This window comes from Castor canadensis, chromosome 5 (assembly GCF_047511655.1).
Source record: "Castor canadensis chromosome 5, mCasCan1.hap1v2, whole genome shotgun sequence".
In the NCBI taxonomy this organism is placed as follows: Eukaryota; Metazoa; Chordata; class Mammalia; order Rodentia; family Castoridae; genus Castor; species Castor canadensis.
In genome coordinates, this window is record NC_133390.1 from 85,319,657 (window position 1) to 85,326,915 (window position 7,259).

Genomic DNA, 7,259 nt, shown 5'->3' on the forward strand with positions numbered 1-7,259 from the left:
AGGGTAGCCAGCACTCCCAGGAAGTATCTCCTTCCTTGTATACTCTGGACACTGAAACCAGATGAAGATGCTTGACCTCTCCTCAACTGTGGTACTGAACCTGGGTCCTGGGGAGCCTGTGCTGACTGGGTTTGACCCACACAGCAAAAGCAATGGAGAATGGATTGGGGGCACTGACAAAAGCGATCACCATCTATGAGAAAGAAGAAAAGCGGGGATTCCAACATGATTCAGACAGTGAATCATGGTGCTAAAAGCTTTCTGCACCAGGCTCTCAGATCCAAGGTGAAAGGCTCAAAACTTGAGGTTCAGAACCAGAGACACTCTCTAAGAAGAACAGTGCATTTCCACATAAGGCAACAAAATTAGAAGAGGACGAAACTCTCCTGATGAGTAAAGCAGCTAAAAGGAACCCAGAGATTCCTTGTTAGTTATGCAGAGAGCTTCCCAGAGAACTGAACCCACAGTGGGCATGCCAGAGAAAGTGGAAATGAGGCCAGGTAATGAAGGAGTGGTACCTACAAAGAAACAACAAAAGGCCATAAAGATAAAATCAGAGGAGCCATTCAGAAAAAAGAAATGAGATATAACTTGCTCAGGCAGCAAAAAATGAGAAAAACATTTTCTGACTCTCACAGGCTCAAGAAAGGGGATAAGGAGATTGCTAGCTGGCTTCTAGCTACGGAAAAAGAAAGTCTATAAGCAAAGACACTAAAAAGCAGAGGCTTTTAATTTTTTCTTAGCCTAAAAAGGTCAGCTGTGATCTGAAAACTGAAAGAGGCACTACGTGGACTCACGAGAGGGCAGGAAGCCAAGAGGAGAGGGAGAGAACTTGTGTGTGCACATCCACAGGCCCCAGTGACTTACATGCTTACATACTTAAGGAATTGGCCCATGTTGGAGTCAAATCACTAGCACTCCCTCTCACTCGGAGGGGATGTATGGAGACAAGGGAGAGCCCAGGCAGCCTGTCCCTGCCTCCCTTTAAACCCGGGGGAAAGCAGATGCCTCTAGAAGTGCTGGGTCTATCAACTGAGCTGCTATAATAGAAAACTACTGGGACACGTCGTCAAAAAATCAATCTGCAAACACTAGGTCATAAGGAATTAGGTAATAACCGGCACTGCCTTCCAAAGAACACACTCTGTCAGAGTAATCCAATTTCCTTCTAGGACAGAATGATGGGCCTGGTAAATCAGGAACGGCAAAAGACAAATAATCTTCCCTAACTTAAAGAGTGAGGCATTTCATTTCATCTTCCACAAGAAGGCTCAAAGAAAATACTGGGGAAATGGAGTCTATAAGTTGGCTTTTCTTGGGTTGGGCAAATGAGAGGAGTTTGAAGGATTGACCCAAATAGCAGTTGTTTATGTTCTACATAGAGTGGGGGGATTGATTAAAATAGGCAGAGGTAGGGGTGGGCAGGAATTGTGCTGGTGGTGGTGACTGAAGTGTCAGGAGTCCAGAGAGGGTAGAGATGGAGATGGTCGTGATGCTGGAGATGGGTGGTGATGGTGGTGGAGGTGGAGCAGGGATGAGGCTGGGGTGGAGGTGGGGGTTGAGATAGATACTGGTGGAGGTAGTGATGGTGATGAGGGTAGAGATGGTGATTATGATGGTGGTAGAAGTTGTAGTGGTTTTATCTAATCAACATGTGAATTTGTGGCTTAAATCTCTACCATATGAACTTTGGAGGGGCACAGCCATCCTTTTGAGCACCTATAATGGACACTCACACCAGCTTGTTCTTTTCCCCTCTTTGCTGAGAGAAGTGCCGCAAGACTCCAAGGCATTTTGTCCCAGCCTCATTTTGGTGATTACTGTTCTGGAAGTCCTGAGGGCAGTAAGCTCCTTTTCCCACAGAAGGGCTGGCACAGCCTGAGAGCTGCCCATAGCTGATAGAAGGTTCTGAGGTTGAATGACGGCAGGCTGTTGTGCCTAAGGCTGGAACATACAGCCCCTGTTAGCTGAGAGCTATTGGTACCCCACCTGTCCCCTGACCCTGAGGTTGTGCAAGTTGGAGTCAAGGGAGGCCTTTTGCACAGCCTGGCTGTCACACCTCTTTCCAGTCTCAGTTCTGACTTTTTACTGCAGCTTAAAGACTAGGGGCTAAGAAGGTGGGATAAAGACCTCCTCCACCTTGGTTTCCACCAGGATGTGGCTATTTTGTTGAGTGGAAATAAAATTTAAATGCCCGCCAAGATCTGGGAGCTGCATACCTCAGGAGCGCTGGGAGAGACGGCAACGCCGTGTAGAGACACGGGTTGCTGGAGTCTGGTAGGCTTCATAGAGTATGTGGCAGAAGGTGAGGGGGTTGCCAGCTTGGGCTGGACCTCCAAAAACATTCTTGAGGCTGGAAAGTCAGCTCCAGATTGAAAAACTTCCTGCCCACTCCTTGCTGGCTGCGTGGCTCCAACTAGCTGTGTAACTTCGAGGAAGCTCTTTCTATTCAGGCTCCATAACAGTCCTCTGTCCCCTGAAGAGAGTTGAGATGAACCCTGAGGTCCTTCAGCCCTAAGCGGACATCACAGTTTGGCTTTCCACCCAAGCCCACTCCACCCAACCTGCTCAACCCTCCTGTCTGCCTGGAGTGACAGTTCCTTCACCCTGACTCAAGGACCAGTTCAAAGCCAAGCCTGCTACAAAGCCCAGTGGCACCCAGCAGATAGAAGTGACAGCTTCCTCCACTAGTCCTGGTTGCCTTCATCTCCCCTCTGCTACAGAAGTGCTTCCCCTTCCCTGTCCTGTGAGCCAGACAGTGCCATGTTCAATGCCCTCATGGCTCAACTGGGCCTCACAGGCTGGACTTGGAGCACGCGTGTCGCCCTCTCCTCTCCACAATTGTACAGGCCTGACAGAAAGACATTGCGAAGTGGTAAAGAGCCAGTGAATTTTACACTGACTCTCCCGAAACCAAGGCCCCCAGTGTAATGTGGCCAATACTAGGACCCAATCTCACAGCCCCCAGCCCATGAGCCACTATGGCACCGGGGCTGCAAAGGCTCATTGTGAAACAGTTCACACTTGTCTAGTGCTCCCAAACCTGTGAAATAAAGGACCCCTTGAAAGAAGACCCCAACTGTGAATTCCTAGAAGTTCAGAAACGTAGAATGGAGCAACTGAAGGAACTGAAGTTCTAGTCTATGAAAATGTTTAACTGCGAAGACTTTAGTCTTTATAACTGCTAACATATTTTAATATTGTTGATATTTCAACTCAAATTTGAAACATTCTGAACACTTAGGAACTCTGAAAGCAGATAGCTGACAAACCAATTCACAGGAAGGTGTAAATAACTCTGATATTCCTTTTCACTGTGTGGTGAGGTCCCAGGGAGGGCAATTTGCACTTTTACACTTATGTTACACAGCAATGCCTAATTTAAGTGGTAGCTATAAGGTTGAAATGACAGTCCTTCTTGGGTCGACCAGAATGGTGACCTGGAGCCCTTCAAAGGAAGCTCCACCCAGGATACCAGTTCCTGCTGTACTTACCTGGAAGTGGATATGGGTGGTGGGAAGTGAGGGGTATGGGAAGGGGTGGGGTGTGCAGAAAGGTTCCAGATTCTAGTTATAGCCCCCTCCCAAACTTCCACTCTGCTCCCCAGTCAGCCCTGCTGATGGACAGCTCTCCCCAGCACTACTTAGAGCCCCTGACCTTCCTTGCCTGCTCCCTACACACATACCAGTAGATGCTTCCTCCAGACTATGCCTCCACGCCCTCATCCTTATAGGGATGAGGCACTGGGGGTTGGCTGTCCTGCACTAGCATGATTGCTCCTCTCCTTATACTGTCTAAGGCCCCATGGCGATGCAAAAGAGAAAGGGCACTGATCCAAGTGCAAAGTCTGGTTCAACTGCTTTCTATCTGGGGGAGCTTAACCAAGATGCACAGCCTTGCTGAAGCTTGCTTCTCTCATCTCTAAATTCAGGGTAACACATTTTATTTCATAGACTTGTTGTAAGTATTAGTGACCAAATTAGTGTGCCTGGTCTGCTCTCAATTAATGTCAGTTAATAGGGACTAAAAAGGACATGTAAAGCCTCATGAGTGGTGGCTGGAAGTATGGACCCCAAAGCCCTCACCACCTGAATGAGATTCTCAGCTTGGCCACTTTCTACCTATGTGATCTTGGGTAAGCCACCTTAGTCTATGCCTCCACGCCCTCATCTATAAAATGCAGACAGTTGTCACTTAGCTCATAGACATGATGCAAAGATAAAATTGCTCAGTAAATTAAAATACTTGGAGCAATACCATATACAGTAAGCAAAGGGCTAGGCATGGTGGCACATGCCTGTAATCTCAGTTACTCAGGAGGCAGAGATTGGGAGGATGGAGGTTTGAGGACAGCTGGGGTAAAAAGTTAGCAAGACCCCATCTCTATCAATAATCAGGGTGTGGTGGAGCCTGCCATACCAGCTAGATAAGAGGAATAAATGGAAGATCCACAGTCCAAGTACTCCTGGGCAAAAACATGAGACCCTGTTCAAAAATAACTAAAGCCAAAAGGGCTGGGGTTTGTTTCAAGTGGGAGAGTGCCTGCCTAGCAAGTGTGAGGCCTTGAGTTCAAACTCCAGTGCCATGTACGAATAAAAAAAAAAAAAAAAAAACTCCAGTGCCAGTCAAAAAAGGAAAGGGAGGGGAGGGAAGGGAAGGGGAGAGAAGGGAAAGGCAAACTCAAAGGAAGAGAAGGGACAAACTCAAAACTATCAGCTGTCATTACTAACAGGCTGGAGTGGATGTGTACATGAGGAGGGGGAGTACAGCCACCACTCTTCATCCATCCCCACCCTCACCTTTGCTAAGCTAAGTTTGCAGTTCCCTTCTCTCTCCTCCTCAGACTATTTAGCACCTCTCATTCAGCACCCACAGCAAGTCTGGTGACCCTCATCTTCCCTGGCTCTTTCAGAAAGCTGAACCCTGTACCCAAATTGTTTCAAGCAGCTTAGTGGTTTGTCCCTGTGTGCAGCCAAGCTGCACAGGTATGTAGCTGGCTGCTGGCTTGAGACCTAGGTAGCCAGACAGCACCCTAGAGAGCAAAAGAATGTGCTCAGAGAAAGGAATTCTAATGCCTACCTTATCTAGGTGCTGAGCGAAAGTCCTCAGGGCTGCCCTAAATCCCTGCTATTTACTATTGGCCTCTTCTTCCATTCTTCACAAACAATGCTTCTTGGCTGAGCTGCAGGGACTCAAGAAAATACAAATGAAAACAAAAGTGAAAAATTCACCCAGAAGATTGGCAACACATGCGCATAAACACACATATAGTACCAGTGACAAGGACCTAAGAGAGTGGGCACACCCAGCTTGGTGGAGGAAGTATAAATTGGTATTGTCTCTTTGGAGGGAAATGTAGCACTCTCTGTAAGAATTTAAAACAAGCATACCTCTGAGTCATTGATACCATCTCTACTTTCTAGAAGTATTTGTGTCTATACGAAGGTATTCTCACAAGGATGTTCACTAAAGCATTGTTTGTGATTGCAAAACTCTGGAGATAATATTGATGCCCAGTGGTAAAGGAATAGATAAATAATAAAAGAGTATCTATGCAAAGGACTACTATACAGCTTTACAAAAGAGACGTGTATGTATATGAGCATGGAAACACAAAGAGAAAAGTGGCATATTGCAAAATAAAATATGTGGTTTGATCTTATTTAGGAGAAAAGGCCCATTCATTTCCTCTCTCTTCCCAGGTGCAGAGTTCACATCATGCTTTCCATCTCTTCATCACCAGCTGAGGGTCCCTAAGAAAGGTTCTTCACCATTCTGAGTCTTAGTTTCTCCATCTATAAAATGTCCAGTCAGGTCGAGCACTGGTGGCTCACACCTGTAATCCTAGCTACTCAGGAGGCAGAGATCAGCAGGATCAGGAGCTAGAAGCCAGCCCCAGGCAAATAGTTCGAGAGATCTTATTTCTAAAAGACCCATCACAAAACGGGGCTGGTAGAGTAGCTCAAGTGGTAAGAGTGCCTGCCTAGCAAACCCCAGTGCCAAAAAAAAAGAAAAGTCTTACCAGAGAACGTATAGAAAGGCACAAGCCAATCTGGTAAATGGCAGCCTTTTCATCTCCTCAAAGGTGTCTTTGTTTTGGATTCCTGTAATCCAGCCAATGAGGGATGCTTTCCAGATCCACTATTTCCCACTCAGAGAACCACACTAAGGCCTTCTCCACGTGGAGCTGAGATGAGTAAGGGAATGAAGTGTTCCAGTTTCACTCCTCTCTTCCCCCACCCCCAACCTGCCTCCTATTCCTTCCCACCTGTGCCTTGGCCCCCACGCCCTGAACCTTCTTCAGGACTTGACCCCATCCCATCAGTCATCTCCCCTCATCTCTCTTCTCCTTGGCATCTTTTACCCACCCACCCACCAACCCAGGTGGGTCCCAGCATAAAACATCCACTCCTCTACTCTGCCCACACACCATTTCCCATCTGACGTCACCACCAAAGCCATCTCCTGATGTCCTGTCATCAACCTGGAGGCCTTTATTCAACCTCCCTCTCTTTCACCTGCCCCCACCTCCCGGCAGGACCCTAGGGAATGTGCTCCTGGCCGCCCTGCCCCGATGTTCTGCGTGCCCTGGACTCCACCCTCCCAACACACACCTGCCACCGGGATGCGCGCTCTCTACCTTGAGCCACCTGAGGCCCGGACTTCCATCTTCTTGCTGACAGAATGCCTGAGCTTGGGAAGAAATTTGACCCGTATTCTCTCTTTTTTTTCACAGGAGGAAACTGACGCTCCAGAATGTCTCCAAGGAACTTCCCCAAGGCCACCCAGCAGGCGAGCCTTAGAGTCCAGATTGTCTTTTATCTTGGAATCAAGGGTTTCCGGAAGTTTCCGGCTCTGGGAACTTCTTCCCTTCTATTCCACACCCTCTCTCAGCCCTAGAAGAGCTCAGCCAGATGCCTATTGCCATAAAACGGCCCTAATTGGTATCACTTTCCGCCCGGGCGGGTCCCGCCCGGCCGCCTGGGTCCCAGCCTCTAGCCTCAGCCTCCCACCGCACGGTCCCCGGGCGCAGGAATCTCGGGCACCTGCCGGGGAGAGGGCGAGGGCGAGGGCGTGAGGCGTTCACCCTGGCCCTTGGCCGGGCTGCCTCGGAGCGTGGGACGCTTTGATTGACCTTGGCAAGAGGCAGCAAAGCTCTCGGAGGCCTGGGCCCCTCGAGGCCGCCCCGGCGCCGGGGCTCCAGTTTCTTCTGCCACCATCTGGGTTTCTCGCCCAGCTGGGGCCCGGGGGAGGGGTGC

The 7,259-nt window shown here is 48.8% G+C and overlaps 1 long non-coding RNA gene across 1 annotated transcript; it reads right to left on the reverse strand.

The window, feature by feature from the left end:
* Positions 1–2,256: 2,256 nt before the first annotated feature.
* Positions 2,257–6,180, reverse strand: LOC141423080 (uncharacterized). Its single transcript, XR_012447736.1, has 3 exons — positions 6,023–6,180; positions 5,080–5,191; positions 2,257–2,476 (listed from the first exon to the last, which is right to left on the reverse strand). It is a non-coding gene; the product is annotated as an uncharacterized lncRNA (long non-coding RNA).
* Positions 6,181–7,259: the final 1,079 nt, after the last annotated feature.